General features: G+C 42.5%; 1 pseudogene; it reads right to left on the reverse strand.

The window, feature by feature from the left end:
* Nucleotides 1-286: 286 nt before the first annotated feature.
* The window catches only part of LOC127449613 (lupus La protein homolog A-like), a 74,744-nt pseudogene continuing 56,189 nt past the window's right edge, over nucleotides 287-18,841 (reverse strand).

The following is an 18,841-nucleotide window of genomic DNA, read 5'->3' on the forward strand; positions in this document are numbered from 1 at the left end:
AGGATTCTCCTTCTTGGACAGGGGATGTTCTCCAAAATACATCAAGACCTCCATCTGCACAGTTTGGATTAACTGCTGCTCCTCATTCTCTTCATCGCTGGTGCTGGAATCTGATGATGATCCTGGTATATTGTCGAGGAACGATGTTGCGCCCTTGACATGCATTACTGGGTTGTCTTGTGCTGTGCTGGAGGCTCTATTTTCACTTTCGTTGGGCTGCCTCTTTGGGAGCAAGTGCCATGGCTTGTACTGTGCTTTGGACCTTGAATGCTTCGTCAGCAGTTCATCAGTTAATTTTTCTAAACCTGGGATCCAAAGCAGCAGCAATCAAGACTGTGTTTGGAGATTCAGGTTGAAACACAGGTAGTCCTTGCCATCTTGCTGTGATCTGTTCTGCCACATGAGCCTGGTATGACCTTACTTGTGCAGTCTCAAAAATTGAACTCTGTATGGACTTCTTAAGACTTTGCACTAGTTGTTGAAGTGCAGAGAAGGTAACATATTGTTGCCCACTCAGAAACACCATAGCTCCTTCAAATGGCTCAAGGGTCTGGCTCAGCACCTCAGTCAGGTTCCACTGTTCAGGCTTAAGATCAAAGTAGTGGTGTTTTCCTCTCAGAGTCACTGCTGTGTCTGAGAGTGCAGCAGTCACTGGTCATCTTTGTTCCAGAAGCCTGGATAAGCCATGTGATAAGTGCTGTTCCAGCAAGAACTTACGTCTTGAACCAGCATGTGTTGTGGTGCGCCCATTTGCTGCTGCTAATCCTTTAGCTTAGTGCATGTCAGCTCACTCCTTTTAAAATGTTCGACAAGGCATCTTGCAGCAGCCACACACTTGGAGATAGCTTGGTGGTTCTTCAGAGTGCTTTGCACAACCATGTTCAGGGTGTGACCTGCACATAGCACTGATGCCCATCCATGCTTTTCTTCCAAAATCTTCACAACTGCTACAACATTAAAACCGTTGTCGTGGACAACAGCTTTGATTTTCTCTTGTAGAATGTCAAATTTGGCAATAATATCCTCAAGTCACTCTGCAATATGTGCGGCCGTGTGTCTCTCTTCAAGAGGCATCGCTGTCAGGCTGTGAGACTCCATTTCCCAATCCTCCCCAAGAAAGTGACACATCACCCCCAGATATGCCTCTGTAGCACAGCTCACCCAAATGTTGGTTGTGAGTACAATGCTATCAGTCTCCTTAAGGGTGTTCTTCAACTTGCCTTTGATTTCTTCCTAATTTTTCTCCATCATTTTCATGAAGTAGGTTCTTGAAGGAAACGTGTACCTGGGATTGAAAGTGAAAATCATCCTTTGAAAGCCTTCATCCTCCACCATGGACAGTGGGCGCATGTCTGTGACAATCATGTTCAAAATGCTGTCTGTGAACTCAGCTGCTTGCTCAACTCAACATGGTGCAGCTGTCCGCACGAAGCTGTCCATACGATGCTGTGATTTACTGAAAAAGAGGTGAAATAATAATAATTATTGATATTTATTTCTAGGCCTAAATATCATCCTGTATGTAAATTCATAAGACTAGCTAATGTACATTTATTAACTATGTTGAAGAGTTTCCCTACACCTGCTGAACCTACTCACTGCAATCAAGTAAACTGAATATATCTGCTTTGGTGCATTTTAGGCTCCAATTTCTATTTACACCATCTGATATTTTGCTTTCTGGGGTATTTTATGCATCACTGTGAGGGGAGTACGTGTGTGTGTGTGTGTGTGTGTGTGTGTGTTAGGTGCTGTTTATCTGTTTTTCAGAGTTGCAGTCTGCTTTAGCAATAGCGATTTTTTTCCCCCCAACTTTTTAAAAAGTTACAGTTAATTTATGAAGGACCAGTCTAAGTTGACAACACTGCGTGGACCATAAGAGACTACATGTATACTTTAAGCCTAAAAAGACTTGATAGCCCAATATTAATAATATTTTTCTGAATTTCTATTTTTATATGTTGTTTTAGTAAACTGTGAGAGACATGATGTGGGTGACTTGACTTAATGAAGTTCTTAAGCATGATGAAACTGCAATGTGAACACAGTCTTGGCTGCACAAATGCCACATGCGATTTTATCATTTGTCAGGTCCCATGCCGTGTGAAACTGCCTTGTTTAGTTTCTATTACATTGAATACATACCTGTCTTTATGCGTTCGTCATGCCAGCCACCTTGGTAATCGATGTTATATAGCAGTCTCCATTGCAACATTCAAGCGTATTGGTTGACTGAGTGTGCTGCTCTGCAGGTGTGTTTGCTCAACTCGGTGAAACAAACTCTGGCTACGTCTACGACATCAGGGGGTGCTATAACTGCTTGCAGACAGTGTCCATTTATTTCTTTTTCATTGTTTTTATTTATTTATCTTGTTAATTGCATCACAAATCAAATGCCATGGACTCGGTTGGACTAGGAAAAAAATTGTGATTCCCAAAGGCTCGAGTCCGAGTCAAGTCCGAATAAAAATGCATCTGAGTCCGTGACAAGTTCAAGTCCATTAAAAGTGGACTCGTGACTTGAGTCCGAACTGAAGTACCCCAACTCTACACACGAGGATGCACTGCGGGGCTGCGAGGTCAAGCAGGATGAATTTGAGGTGGATGTTGTGCCGGCACATGCCCAGCGAGCCCCTCAATCTCCATATACTACGTCTATGCTGATACAGTATGTACGTGACGAGCTTCAGCCCTCTGCAGGAGCGCACGGCCTTGTCACGTTTGGAGGTTCTGACGCTAGGGATGATGATGTTATGTCTATCGCTGCATCTGGTGAGTGGTCAATGAATGACGTTGTTGCCCCTTCCCCCAGCGAAGGCGAGGAGCATGCACGTGCCACTGACAAGGAGATGCTTCGTGTCTTTCAAGGGCGGTCAAAGAGCTCAGTCTAGAGTGATCTCCTCCAGAGGAACCAGAAAAATCTTGTCTTGATGAATGGTTCTTGCAGTCCAGACGCTGTCAAGTGACCACATTCTGCATATCTGCCCCGTTCTTCCCAGAAGTTCATGACGAACTGACAAAATTCTGGCGCGCACCCTATTCAGCTCGCTCGCACAGTGATTCCACTCTCCTCACTAAAGTGGACCACGGGGAAGACAAAGGTTATGCCCAACTACCCCCTGTGGAAGAGGTGGAAGCAGCCAAGCAGGTTCAGCACTACACTTGATGGCATTGCCCAAGTTTTCCAAGCTAAGCTTCTCAAGCAAATGGACAAGCAAGACTAGGATCAAGTGATGTTTCAAGAGCGCCGCACCACTACGGACACAAAGTCACTGCACAGGCCATTGGCAAGTCAGTGAGCAACCTGGTGGTTTTGGATCGTCACATCTGGCTGACCCTATTTGTGTCTCCAGCCGGCCTTTTCGGCGGCTCTGTGGATAGATTTGCTGAGCGCTACGTCACGACTCAGCAACACTCACAGGCTATGAGACATTTTATGCCAAAACGGAGCAGTACTTCATCACAGCCGGCTTGCTCCCGCTCTGTCTCGGGCCAGTAACCGGCTAAAAACCCCACACCTGCTGCCTCAGTTGCCGCCGGTAAAGCCACACAAGCTGTGGCCCAAATGAAGGCAGCCGCCTCAGCGCAAGCCCCGTGCCAAGGGGAAAATCCCCCCACGCAGCAAAAGTGCTCCTGACACAAAATGCTGTTCCCCTCTTCCCCACTGCTGTTTGTTGGGAAAGGAATATTGTTCTTCAAAATGTTGTTCAATATGTTGTTTCTGTGTCTCACATTCAATCACATGCGATAAAGAATGCAAAAAAAGAGTACAGTGCTAGTTGCACATGCACGAGACTAGTGCCCGACCGATTTATCGGTCGGCCGATATTATCGGTATCGGCGTATATGTTTTCAGATATGAGCAGATATTAAAACTTTTTTTTCAGAACATATAATGCAGAAAACAATGCTTGGGTGATTTAGAATTGGTGTCATAGTGTAGTTTGTCCAGCAGAGCGCACTCTGACTGGTGGTTCTGCAGACAGGGCGGAGTTTAGCGGTGCAGAGTTAAATGGTGTCTTCTCAGTAAGTTGCTAACTAGTTTGTGAAATACATACTGGAAAGTTAATAAACAATGACCTCATCATTTTTCCTTTTCAATGTAACTAATATAACGTTAACTCTATCCCTGACAACCATGTCATTCATGTTTATCACATCTGTTTGCTGTTAGCCAGCTATATTTTGTCAGTGCAGTCAGTAATGTAGCAGATTGAAAGGTAAACATCAGAGCATCTTTTTGTAGCTCAGCAGACAACGGTGCGGTGGTGGATTGTGTCTGTTGAGTGTTGATTTCACGCTACGTTGTTACCTAGTTGGTGAGACGCAGTGCTTGAAAGTAATAAAACAATGTCCATCTTTTACTCTCTGTGACAACGAGCTTATAGCTAACTAGCTAACCACGTAGCTACTTTCATACCTTGTCAGCTGAGTGGAAGCTAATGTGTAAACATGTATTCACCAAACTGTTTTGTTCAGGATTCACAGTTTGGTACCCCTTTCAACCGAAAAATTCCAGTCATTGCATTTACAAAATGTAATATTTAAAAGTCCGGTTTTCCACTGGAATACGGTGTAACACCGCTGCCACTATTTATCTCTTGACTCGGCAACAGCGAACCATGAGTTATTGTTTGTGACTGTTTTGTTATACATTAACAGCAAAATATTGCTGATATTTTGATAAGCAAGAAAACTGTACTTTAGTACAATTTAGAGGTACTTGTAATTTACTTGAGTATTACCATGGCATTTTCTATTACTTTATACTTCCACTCCACTACATTTCAGAGGGAAATATTGTAATTTTTCCAATGTTGACAATGTATAATAATAATGTCAAATATTCTTTGATAAAAATACAGCCTTCTGAGTACCTTTTTATAGTCATATCAGTGCACAATCCACATAGAAAAGGTCTGTTTTCATTCCAGCTCAAAAATTTACAATATCGGCCACCATATTGGTAATCGGTGAATTTTCCCCCTCTAAAATTGGTATCGGTATCAAAAATCCCATATTGGTCAGGCTCTACATGAGACACTCACACTTTTTCAATAAAAAGCTTTCCCACTTCAAAACCCACACATTATGTACAACCACTTCCCAATGGTGAGTGGCACATTGAGCCACAGTGGGATTTACAGCCATTATTCCCTCGTTCTGGAGAAGGACAGCAGGCTTCGCCCCATTCTAGTTCTCAGACACTTGAATCGCACACTCGAGACACGCCCATTCAAAATGTTAACTCAGAAACAGATCTTATCGCACATCCATCCTCAGGACTGGTTTGCATCAATAGATCTGAAGGACACATACTTCATGTACTAATTGCACCGCATTACAGACGGCTTTTTAGATTTGCATTAGAGGGCACTGCATATCAATTTAAAGTCCTTCATTTCAGGCTGTCTCTGGCTCCCCGCACAACTGATATGCACAGAACGGGGGCTGCCCCTTTCGTTCACAAATGTAAAGGTGCTCTTTTAAGCGGAGTTGCATTTAAAAGTGCGGAAGTTACTCACAAAAAGTATTGCCGCAACCCCCCACGCTCAACAACAATTGAAAAGCACACTTTTCCCCAGCCAGTAAATCTCTTTTTAGGAGTTCGTCTCAACTCCGTGAGCATGCGTGCACACCTCACGAACGAGCGCGTACAGACCATTCTTTAGTGTCTTTCTCAGTTCAAACTGGAAAAAAGTACCACTGAAGTCATTTCAGAGAATACGGGGTTTTATGGCAGCAGCATCCGCCATCATACCGTTAGGTCTGTCACACATGAGACCTCTCCAGTACTGACTCAAGCGATGGTCCACATTGAGCCTTGGGCACATGTGACTTTCCGCTGTCTGGCTGCTCTAGCACCATGGACAGTGCCGGCCTTCTACCAACAGGGTGTTATGCTGTCAAATTTTCAGAAGGAAAGTGCTGACCACAGATTCATCCAACACAGTTTAGGGTGCGGTGCATGCTGGATGCCTGATTTTCGATCACCTGGACAGGTGCAAAACAGGTGTGGCATGTCAACCGCCTAAATCTACTGGCTGTTTTTCTAGCTTTGAGAGCTTTTCATTCGTACATCGTGAATAACCACATTCTGATTCGTTCGGACAACACAACAGTAGTGGCGTATATAAGTCACCAGGAGGCACTGGCCTCAAGTCCGAGTGGACATGAAAACAGTTCTGGTAATTGCACCGAAATGGCCCAATCAGTCCTGGTTTCTGGAGAAGGTAAAAATACTGGATGGGCCTCCATGGGAAATACCGCTGAAGAGAGACCTTCTCTCAAAACCAAGGCACGATGTGGCCTTTGAACGGAGCACAGCGGACGAGCCAGAATTGGCTCAGTCGGTTATGAACACCATTTTACAGGCTAGAGCACCATCCATGAGACGCCTTTATGCACTGAAATGGAATGTGTTTACTAATTGGTGCTTTTCACATGGCAAAGACCCAGTGAACTGCCCCATACCTGAAATTCGTTCATTTCTTTAAGAGCGATCGGATGCAGGGCTCACTCCGTCAATGCTCAAAGTTTATGTGGTGACTATATCTGAGTATCACACACCTGAAGCCGGCACCTCTATAGGCAAACATGATTTAATCATAATTCCTTAAGGGGGCGGGCTGGCTAAATCCCCCTCGCCCGGCTACAGTCCCAACTTGGGACCTAACTTTGGTCCTAAAAGTGCTCACGGGGCCTCCCTTCGAGCCTCTGGACTGAATTGTGTGTGCATTCTCTCAAGACCGCATTACAGCTGGCTTTGATCTCAGTAAAACGGGTCAGTGATTTGCAAGCACTGTCAGTTGACAATTCATATCTGGAGTTTGGTCCAGTTCTTTCAAAAACTGTCAAACCCAGAAAAGGCTATGTGCCTTAGTTTCTAACCACACCCTTCAGAGCGCAGGTGGTTCACCTTCAAGCCTTTTTCCCTCCTCCATTTAATTCGGAAGAGGAACAGTCCTTGCATTTGTTATGACCTTTGCGAGTGCTACACACATATGTTGAGCGCACCTGCCATTTCAGACTGTCTGACCAGCACTTTGTGTGCTATGGAGAAAGCACGAAAAGAATGTCCGTCTCCAAGCAAAGACTTTCTCACTGGATCATTGATGTGATCGCCCTGGCAGGGTGCAAATTGCCCAATTGGTGTAAAAGCACACTCAACTAGAGGCATAGCCTCTTCATGAGCATGGACAAATGGTGTGTCCTTACAAGACATATGTTTTGTAGCAGGATGGTCTTCTCAAAACACATTCGCAAGGTTTTACAACCTAGACATAACGTCTCTCTCATAGCAAGTCATCTCTGCCTAGAGCGCTTGCTATTTCATTGGCAAACATATATTTAGGCCCCTCTTTTTAAGTACGGGCTCCCTAACTTTTTACACAACTGCCTGCATTCAGACGTTGTATTTCCCAAAAGTCACAGGCACTTTCATTACAAATAAACTTCCTTCCTGACTGGGTTCGTGAAGGGGTTAATTAATACTATTTAACTATACTTCATATATCCATTCTGAGTGTTCCCCTCCTGGCCCACCATGAGGGTCATTCACTTGCGGCATACTCATGGACTGCGGCGTCATGTTTTCTCTCTGGAAGGTTATGTCGTGTAGTGCGATGTGATGAGACTCAGTTTCCCATAGCGTCAGCTTAGTGATGCAATGTCAAGTGTACTGAGTCGTAAGGGAATGTCTTGGTTATGGATGTAACCTCGGTTCCCTGAGACGAGGGGAACGAGACATTGTGTAAGCTGGCCGCACAACAGACTCATAGAATGGTGTTTGCGTGCCTGCTTTTATACTGGACAGCTTCATGCCTAAAAGGGCGGGGTTTAAACACCATAGCCAATTTTAGAATTGGTGTTATTGTAGAAAGGTTTCAACTAGGTTGTTGAAAAGCGGCAGCTTAGTTACACAATGTCTCGTTCCCCTCGTCTCAGAGAACCGAGGTTACATACGTAACTGAGACGTTATGTGGCATTTGGATCATAATGAAAAAAGGTGACAAAAAAAATGTCAAAGTGTCTCACTTTGCCCATATTCTCCCTACCCTGTATAAAAAATTCACTCGAATTAATTCAAGGTCATTTTTATTCTATTTTAGTTCGTTTTGGAGTTAAGAAAAAGTATTTTAGTTTGGTTTCAGTTTTTACAATCAGTTCCGCTTTTTATTTTTATTTTAGTTAATGAAAATGTTTTCATTTAGTTTGCGATTTAGTTTTTGTTAACAATAAAAACAGTGCTTGAAACCCACTGGACATCCAGCATTCATCAATTCCCTATCTTTGCACATGACCTTGGATAGAGGACATTACCATGTACTTACACAAACACGCGCACACAATTTTACCACACACAAACATGTTTCTGTCCTCCTGACCTCTGCAACACTTTATCAACTGCTTAACGGCTGCATTCCCATAATCATTAATGCACTGTGGCTGGAATTAAACTTATCACACTGATCTCTCGCTGTCCGTTCATCTTTAAAAGCCCTTGCCACCCACCGATTCTCTTCCTAAAGGCAGCACTGATTGCTCAAGTATTGACCGCATCTGACACAGCATGAATGAATTCTACACGTGCACTTTTCAAGGGCATGTAACAATGAGTGTCTGTCAGTGGCTGGCATACTGGGACAGGGTGACGTGACAGTTTCCATCAGTTTGAAGCGAGGCTGCTCACATGCAATGGGCTAATAAACCTTTTTCACAGAATGTGATGACACGCTTCCGCCTTATTTAGCAGTGTAAATCTCACATTTGTTTTTATATTATACATTTTTTAAATATTAAGTGTAAATTTATAACATTTTGATTATTGTTATATTGCCATGGGATTAGGGGTTTCGATTACAGCTGCTGAGAGAGTGACAGTAAATTTAGCATCTTCTCTTAATCCACCGCTCTCTATTTCATTCCTCTTCTGGAAAGTCATTCAAATGTAATAGTGGATTTTTTCATTTGGTCTTAGAGCAAATGGGTAATTGAAAATAATATTTGCTGTGATCTCCCATTCACCGCTGTCGAAGTTTACCCTGCAAACGTTTACTTCCGCATTCCAAAACCCAGAGTGTGAAAATGGTCTATTACAAAGCACAGGCCCTTGGGACACCGACATACACAAAACATGATATTCAGTCACTTAAAGTCAAATATTTAATTAGAATTGACATGGCTTACTTTCTTAATGCACATTTCTGTTATTATTCATTGTCTTTGTAACCTTTCATCAAAATAAATATCTTGCTTTGCCTTTGAAATGACTCTTTTCAGCCAACTATCCGATTGCTTTCCCATTCATCTCAATGGTAGTTGTGTGGTGTGGATGTACGCGACCTGCGTGCTGCCATCTTTACTCAGTTCTGGACTCAATTTTTTGAGCCAATCAATCAATGAAGCCACGGGAAAGTTATGTCCTGACAATGCTGATTGGCTGGTAGAACCAAATGAACGCAAACAGTCCAAAACCCTGAGCTGTGACATCAAAGGCAGAAAACTGGGGAAAATAAGTCCATGTAAGAGCCTTCCAAATAAATATCAGGCACTGGTAAAACATCTACTACATAAAAATTAATATATGCAATCTACATGTTGGTTGCAGAAAACTGCATTTTGTCAGAATACACGGCTGCGTTCAAGCACTCCTGGGAAGTTTCAAAGTTGTACATACCATGATATGCTTTCAAGTGGTTATAGATGAAAAGAATGTACTAATTTTGCAACTTCATATTTCTTTCTCTATTCTTCACTTACTGATAAAGGCAGAAAGCTTTTTTTTTTTTGCCCAAATGCAACAAAATAAAGAGAAAAGGCACAGAAGGTGTGTAACTGATGCGTTATCTGTATATTTTATCATTCTCGTGCTGCCTAATTATGGGAATTGCCATTTTGTTGCACATTCCTGTTGCCTCATAAACCAAGTAAATGAGTCATATTTTCTGGCAAGCTTTAAGTTTATTCATTAATAGTACAAAGATGCATACAATCTAAACTGAATTATTGCCAATATCAATTTCCTTTCGCCATAATTCTTTAATTGACATGGCTCAAAGAAAATCCAGTTTCCCACTGGTAGTTATGACATTGTGACGGTGCACATAACTCATACGATTATTTCGACAAGACTTGAACGCACCAATCCTGGTGTAGTTACAACATTTACCAGCAGGGGCTAACTGCAATTGATGTGTTGAACGTTGGATTGTGTACGACATGGGCGGCTCCAGGGCTGGGCTACCGGGGCTTAAGCCACGAATATTTTCTGTAAAGCCCTGAATGTCTTTTTGTAGTCACATCATAAGTACCAGTGCTTGGATATCAAGCTGATATGAAAACATTACATTTTATTATTTTAACATACATTTTAAAGTTAGGGTAATGTACTGTATATAAATGAATGATTCCTGTCTTTCTATGATATTGACAACACCAAATACAGACTCAATTCAGTACCCTCTGTCTTGTCAGCAGCTGCTTTCCAGCTCTCACGTAGCCTTTGTGTGCACATGCAAGAAGAGAGTTTGCGGCACGAGATTGCGGCTGTGTGTCTTGGAAAGACACCAAATATTTAGATATATAACACTGAAAACAAGGAGTAATATATATAGATGTATTCGAGGAATTTGCTAACTTTAAAGTCAAGAGCCAGGATATTTGCGTGTTTAGCAAAACTCTTTAAGACATGATGCATTAAACATAGCAAACTTTAGGTGATCTAGCTATTATTTTTCATCTGTAGTACCAATTTAGCTGGTTTACAACCTACTTTCTTGTAAATTAACTTAAGCACTCGACGAATCAATGAAAACTGTATACAGCTACGGAAAGCCAAAATAGTGTTTTTTTAATCGCGTTTTAAAGTATAGATGTTAAAAGCATGCAATTTCTGATCTTTGAGCATATCTAAGGCTGAGACAAAAGATAGTGAGACTTTTTAGTTTACTATATAAATGGCACATCATAGATGTATTCAGGTTTTTATTATAAAGTGTATTATATTCTGATATTTCATCAAAGGATGGCCCCATATCCACAGAGGTCTGGACTAAGCCCCAAATGTCCACTGACCCTAGTACCGCCACCTGATGTACAAAATGACAAACAACCAAGAAACCATTTGTTAACAAGTGATTCATGTCATGTCCACATCATGTTACCAGGCATTACAGTATCTCTGTAAAAGATCATAAACCCATTCACACTCATTTCACATGACAAGTGCTTTGCGTGCATAGAATAGCAGGGTGACACTGGTGTCAAATAAAAAATATTTTACTTTCAGGTGCCGCAGCAGACATTGAAGACAACAAGGACACTCACTGACATGGACACGACTGTGCGTGCATGCAAAACAAGGGTAACAATAGGCCACACTACCAAGGCATTAGGGAAGACATGTTTGCACCATCAAGTGAACTAGAAAAAAGGGAGCTTTTTTTTTTTTTCAAGAGAAATGCAGCTTGCAAACCATTTTACTTTTGCAATCTGATGGATTTCCAAGTGAAACAGGATATTATGAGAAAAAAAAAAAAAGAAAAAAATAGAATAGGACTTAATTTTATCGATCAGGATTTGATTGCATCGTTAAAACTTGGAGTTTCATACCAGAATCATTAAAGGAATAGTTCACCCAAAAATGAAAATGCTCTCATCATGTAGTCACCCTCATGCCATCCAAGATGTGTATGACTTTCTTCTGCAGAACACAAACAAAGATTTTTAGAAGAATATCTCAGCTCTGTTGGTCCTCACAATGCAAGTGAATGGAGACCAAAACTGTGAAGCACCATAAAGCACATAAAGGTAGCATAAAAGTAATTCATACTACTCCAGTGGTTAAACCCATGTCTTCAGAAGCGATCTAATTGATTTTTGGATGAAAACAGCCAAACATATAACTCCTTTTTCACAAATCTTAGCATAAGCAGTTTCCTTGGTGATCAATATTTCCAGCTTGATTACACTTCCTAGCACAACCTAGAGATCTGCACATGCATAAAGCACTAGGAAGTGTAATCAAGCTTGAAATCATGATAGAGACTGCAATGGCAAGATTACAGTACAATAAAAAAGGAGGTATATTTTGGTATGTTCTCATCCAAAAATGATTGGATCGCTTCAGAAGACATTGATTAAACCACTCAAGTTGTAAGGATTACTTTTATGCTGTCCTCATATACTATTTGGAGCTTCAAAGTTTTGGTCACCATTCACTTGCATTGTATGGACCTACAGAGTTGAGATATTCTTCTAATTCTTTTCGCGAGGTTCATGAATTACATCTTTTTAAACTAGATATCTGCATATTTGCAGATGGTATATAATAGAGGTTTTATTGATATTTGCCTTTTATCATTAGAAAAGTGACAGGGAACTGTTGAGGAAAGACTGTTAGAATATGTGCTTCAGAGAAAGATATATGAGCGCTCCACAGGACGCTAGATCTGCTCAAGTTGTGTGAGGTTGGTTTATTACATCTGTTTAAAAGAGATATAGGGCATATTTGCAGATGGCATATGATATTAGTTTTATTGATATTTGCCTTTTTATCATTAGACAAGACAGTTAAAAGTTACAGGGAATTGTTGAGGAGAGAGAGGGAGAATGAAACAGGTGAGCACTTTAACATTATGAGTTTGAATGCGTCTGCCGCGGCTCTGATATGCGGACCATTTAAATGAGACATTGTTGCAATATTAATAGTAATAGTATTAATAGAGTCTATTATTGTAGTAACACGATGGCATGTAACAACAAAATGAACCGTGACTGGTCGTTTACATGTCTCAGATGCTTCACATGCAAGCAGGCCATTTTACGCGGCCTAAAAAAATAAATAGCATCGGCTAAATAGAAACATTTATCAGCCGATGCGGATAATTAAAAAAGTCAGAATATCAGCTGATTTATCGGCATTGGTGAAGTATCGGTCATCCACTAAAGTGAATGATGAGAGAATTTTCATTTTTGGGTGAACTATTCCTTTAAAAAGACAATATTCTCCAGCCAGGTCTCCTAAGCAACCAAATTGGCTAGGGAGGGTAGAGTCACATGGAGTAACCTCCTCGTGGTCACTATAATGTGGTTCGTTCTCGGTGGGGCGCGTGGTGAGTTGATCGCGGATGCCTTGGTGGATGGTGTGAAGCCTCCACACATGCTATGTCTCCGTGGCAACGTGCTCAACAAGCCACATGATAAGATGCGTGGGTTGATGGTCTCAGACACGGTGGCAACTGGGATTCATCCTCCGCCACCCGGATTGAGGCGAATCACTATGCGACCACGAGGACTTAAGCACACTGGGAATTGGGCATTCCAAATTGGGTGAAAAAGGGGAAAAAAAAGGACAATATATTTTTGACATCAACCAAAAAGGAATGCAATTTTAGCAAGTTATTACAGTATATTTTGATTTGAGATTATTAAGGCAAAAATTATTTTTATTTGCAATAATGTGCAGTTATGAATCATGCACAATAAGACCAGAAATGTGTATTAACAAAGTAAATAGGATAAATGGGTAGACACACATTCTAACATCCTGCCTACACCGGACACGAGCCGCACGTAACGTCAAAAGCAATAGAATCCATTATAATCAGTGTTGCTCTCTACACTGGAAGCGTCCGTTGCAGCGTGCCGGCAGTAAACGGGTGTCCCGTTCCATTTTTGAATGCCACTCACTGGCGCTACTACTGCCAACAACACAAATAAACAGTTTAGAACGTTTGTGTCGACGCATCCAGTGTAGACAGCCTCAAGCCATTGCGTATCAAAGCACACCAAAAAATCCTTAATAACCATGTCAAACATGATCTTACCTGAACAATTTCAGAAGCTTGTGTCACCTCTCTGTCTACACTGTTGACTTGGTCACTGATCTTTTTTTCTAAAAAACATATGCCACAAACATCACTACTACCACTAATCTAAATTCAATAAAATAGCCATACAAAGGTAGGAAAGTCAAAGAACAATTTAGTTATTTCTAAAAGTGAGGGGGACATGTCTCCCTAAGTTATAATGGTTCCTACACCCTTGGGAAAAACAACACACAGATAAATTAATTTGTATCTCCTTATACAAAGGCGAAACAGGTAAGACCACAACCATGGTCTCCTTAAAAAATATTGTCTTTAAATAGAAATAAAAACAAAAAAACAATGAGGAAAATCTGAATCTAGTATGCATAAATTGCAGTGAAATACATTGATGTTTGTGCTCTAGTTATGGAGTCATGACGCCCCCTGCTGACTGTATGTTGGTATCACACCAGTAATTGAGCTGAACCAATCAAACACACTGACACTTTGCAAACTTTATGTCTTTTGCAAATATACCCTGACAGATATTACAAAACATAATAAAGCGGTAACACCACAATGACCACTGTATTTAAACACTGTATTTCAGAGGGCCAAGACAGCAGCAAAAAGTTTTCTCCCATGCTAGTCAACTCCCATTACAAAATAGTATTCAAAGTCTGCCAGAAACCTTTTTTAAATTCATAAATATACTGCAAACTCTACTTGCTGTGTATAGCACCAGTCTGTAGATTCACTTTAAACAACTTAAATTGACTGCTGACCTCTTGTGAAGATTTTCTTGTTGTCGGTTTGCTACATGTAAGATGTCCAATTCGTCAAGACAGCTTAACAGGGAAACACCTGTTAAACGTATCACTCCACAGCATTTCAGGGACCATTTTCAAGAGGAAGGATAGAACTTAATGAATATTCCTAATAAATTAAAATTTTAATGAGAATGTGTTTTAAAATATTTTTATCATAAAAAACATATGAACAAAGTAACATTACAAGAAGCTGATTTGTAGGTGAACTCAGAAAGCTAATTCGTCTCTATGAGTTTTTATAATGGGGGTTTTGAATTTATGAGTGAAATCAGGTTTGTACATAACTTACAAGTCATACCTCAAACGTGAATGTTGAAGCCATCGTGTCTTTAAAAAATGTATGTTGCTAAGGAGTTGCTAGATAAGGACTACAAATACCACAAGCATGTGAGTGAATGTGCCTGAAGAAATGGAAAAACTGTTGAAGATCGCATCTAGTAACTTGTTAGCAAAATACTTAAGAAAAAAAAAACAAACAAAAAAAAACAAGACGGCCTCAAAATTCACATTTGGACAAAAAGTCCATGTACCTTAAAGAGCCCAAAATTTGCTTACAGGTTTAGAATAGAATAGGTTTACATGCTTTATTGTTCAAAAAACACATAATTTTTCTCATACTGTACATTGCTGCAGCACTGCTTTTTACCCTCTGTCTGAAACACTCTGTTTTAGCTCAAGTCTCTTTAAAGCCTCCCTTTCTGAAAAGCCCATTCTGCTCTGATTGGTCAGCTGGCCCTGTCTGTTGTGATTGGTCAACTGCTTAAAGCCTGTGTCGGAAATGTAATGCCTCTTACCATATCTGATTTTAACTCTCCTTAGTCTCCTTCCGTGTGCGCCAGTTTTGTTGATGGTGTTGCGCAAGTGTTTCTCCAGCGCAATCGCGTTAGGGTTATGGTAAGCACCATGATGCCAAGTGCTTCACTTGCATTGTGGGGGGTAAACGACATAGGGATAATTTGGTGGGCAAAGACTACAAAGCACCCCCCTAGATCTGGCACTGCGACAGAGTCATGGAAGTGACACGAAATTTCGTGGTTGCTTCAGAAAATATGTTCCGTCCATTCTTCTAAACCGTGCTGACTGATGTCTGCACGGGCTGGGAAGGCATATACAGCGGCGGGCCAGGTCGGCTTGGTACTCCATATTTTGGTGGTGCTCCAGGTGTTTCAGGCCAAGCTCCTAAAATGGATGGATGAGCTGTTCAAAGAGCTCCGCAGCCCTGCTGATCCTGGCGCTGCAGGTCACAAATGTCTCCGGTGACTCAGTCTGATGACTCAGTCAGTCTGATGGTGCTAGACCGGCTAGCCTTACGATGATGAGTGATGCAGAGACAGCCGCTCTACCAGTTGGATTGTTCGGCGACGCCGTGGAAGGATTTGCAGAGCGCTTCATCGCATCACAAAAACAGTCACAGGCGAAGAAGCACTTTTTACCAAGGGGAAGTAGCTCCTCTCACCCGGCTCACTCCTGCTTTACTTCAGTTTATCGCCCGGTGGAGAACCCCGCCCCCGCTGCTCCTGCTTCGCCAAACACAGAGCCATCGGTGAAGCCACGCAAACCGTGGCATGTACTGTGTGTTGTGTTCAAATAAAGAATGTTCTCACAAAAAAGAAAGATGCATTCGTTGCACCAGCATGAGACACATACATATTCACACTGTTCAATTCCCCTCCCCGCTTGAGTTCAAGGGGATGTTACACAAATGTTGTTTCTGTGTGTTGTGTTCACATAAGCAATGTTCTCACAAAAAAACAGAAAAGCGCTCGTTGCACCTACTTGAGACGCACACACATTTACGTGCAGTTCACTCCCGACCGGAGTTCGCTGGGATCTTACACAAATGTTGTTTCTGTGTGTTGTGTTTGCATAAAGAATGTTTTCACACAAGGAGAAAAGCACACGTTGCACCTGCACGAGATACACACACATTCACACACTGTTCACTCCCCGAAGGAGTTCGCAGGGATGTTACACAAAATGTTGTTTCTGTGTGATGTGTTCAAATAAAGATTGATTCTTACAAAAAAAGAAAAAAGCGCTCGGGGTACCTGCACAAGATGCACACACATTCACACGTTATTTCACTCCTCCTCCCTGCCTGAGTTTGTCGGGACCGGGATGCTACACAAAATGTTGTTTCTGTGTGTTGTGTTCAAATAAAGAATGTTCTTACAAAATGAGAAAAGCACTCATTGGGCTCTTCTCCTCTTCAAGCTTCTCTTACTGCACACTCTGTGTACAACTGCTTCCCGGTGGCGAGCGAAGATCTATCTCTTCTAGTGAAGGAGCCGACGCGCCTGTTATCCCGCTAATGGCGATGCACTGGTGTTACGCACAAGGGTTCTACAGCCACTATTCTCTTGATCTGTAGTAAGACGGCAGGCTTCAGTCCATTTTAGATCTGAGATGCTTGAATCACGCAATCACAAAGTGCCCATTCAAAACGGTACCACAGAAACAAATCTTATAGTGCATACACCCTCAGGCTGGTTTGCGTCAATAGATCTAAGGGACGCGTACTTTTATGTACAGATTGCACCTCATCACAGGCTGTTTTTGAGATTTGCGTTCGAGGGAACAGCTTATCAATTCAGAGTCCTTCCCTGGCTCCCCGCACGTTCACGAAGTGTATCGATGCAGCGCTCGCTCCATTGAAGCTGAGCGGCATGCACATTTTGAACTACCATGATGATTGGCTATTAAAAGCCTGATCAGAGGCTCTTTTGTGCAAGCATCAGAATAAACTACTCTGCCATTTGTACAGCTTGGGCCTCAATGTCAAACTGAGCAAAAAGCAAACTTTCTCCCAGCCAACAGACCTCCCTTTTGGGGGTCCGACTCGACTCTGTGACCATGCGTGCATCTCACAAGTGAGCGCGTCCAGACCATTCTTCTGTTTCATGGCAGCAGCATCCACCATCACACTATTAGGCCTTTTACATATGAGACCTCTCCAGCGCTGGCTCAAACATCATGTACCATGGCACGACTGGCGCCAGGGGTGCACAAGCATTGGCATAACTCGCTGCTGTCTAGCTGCTCTAGTACCATGGACAGCTCCAACCTTTTACCAGCAGGGCATCATGCTGGGTCAGGTCTTCAGGCAAAAGGTGGTAACCACGGATGCATACAGCGCAGGCTGGAGCACATTGTGCGGCAGACGCCCAGCCTTCGGCACCTGGACAGGCGCAAAGTGGGCATGGCACTTCAATCGCCTGGAACTGCTAGCTGTCTCTTAGTCTTGAAGCCTTTTCATTTGGAGGTAGCAAATCACCTTGTTCTGATTCAATTGAACAACATGACAGTGGTAGCTTACATAAATCGCCAGTGCAGAATCTGATCGCTGCCAATTATGAGCCTGACACAGCATCTCCTCATTTGGAGCGAGCGCCATCTCCTCTCCTTACACGCGACATACGTCCCAGGCCATCTGAACTGCAGTGCAGAGCAGTGCCCAGGGAATGGAGGCTTCACCCTCAGGCAGATCTCACCCCGTCGACGCTTAAGGTCTATGTAGCGACTATTTCTGCATACCATGCCCCAGAGGCTGGCTCCTCCATAGGCAGACGTGATCTAATTTTTCAGTTCCTCAAGGGAGTGAGGCACCTAAGCCCCCCTCGCCCTGCTACAAACCCAATTTGGATTTAAACCTGGTGCTGAAGGTGCTCACGAGCCCCCCGTTCGAACCATTGGAATCTGTTGAGTTGCGTGTGCTTTCTCTAAAGACCGCATTCCTGTTGTCTCTGGCCTCAGTTAAACAGGTGTGTAATATGCAGGCGCTGTCGGTTGACAGCTTATGTCTGGAATTCAGGCAGGGCCTTTGAAAAGCCACCATCATACCCAGAAAAGGCTATGTGCCTAAGGTTCTATCCACACCCTTCAGGTCTCAGGTGGTCCACCTACAAGCCTTCTTTCTCCCACCATTTAATTCAGATGAGGAGCAGTCGAAGCATTTGTTATGCCCTATGCGGGCATTACACATGTATGTGGAGCGCACCTGCCAGTTTAGGCTGTCGGATCTGGTTGGTCCCTCTTGGGGTATGATGTCATGTAGTGCGGCGTGATGGGAATATGTTCCATATAGCATTTGACAATGTCGAGAGAACTGTAATTGTTGTGGAGCGTGGAAAACCTTTCTTCCCTCTCTGTAAGAAAACTCTCGGAGTCAGGAGTTCCAGGTGTCAAAGGTTAGAGTTTATT

The sequence above is a fragment of the Myxocyprinus asiaticus genome, chromosome 12 (assembly GCF_019703515.2).
Source record: "Myxocyprinus asiaticus isolate MX2 ecotype Aquarium Trade chromosome 12, UBuf_Myxa_2, whole genome shotgun sequence".
Classification (NCBI taxonomy): domain Eukaryota; kingdom Metazoa; phylum Chordata; class Actinopteri; order Cypriniformes; family Catostomidae; genus Myxocyprinus; species Myxocyprinus asiaticus.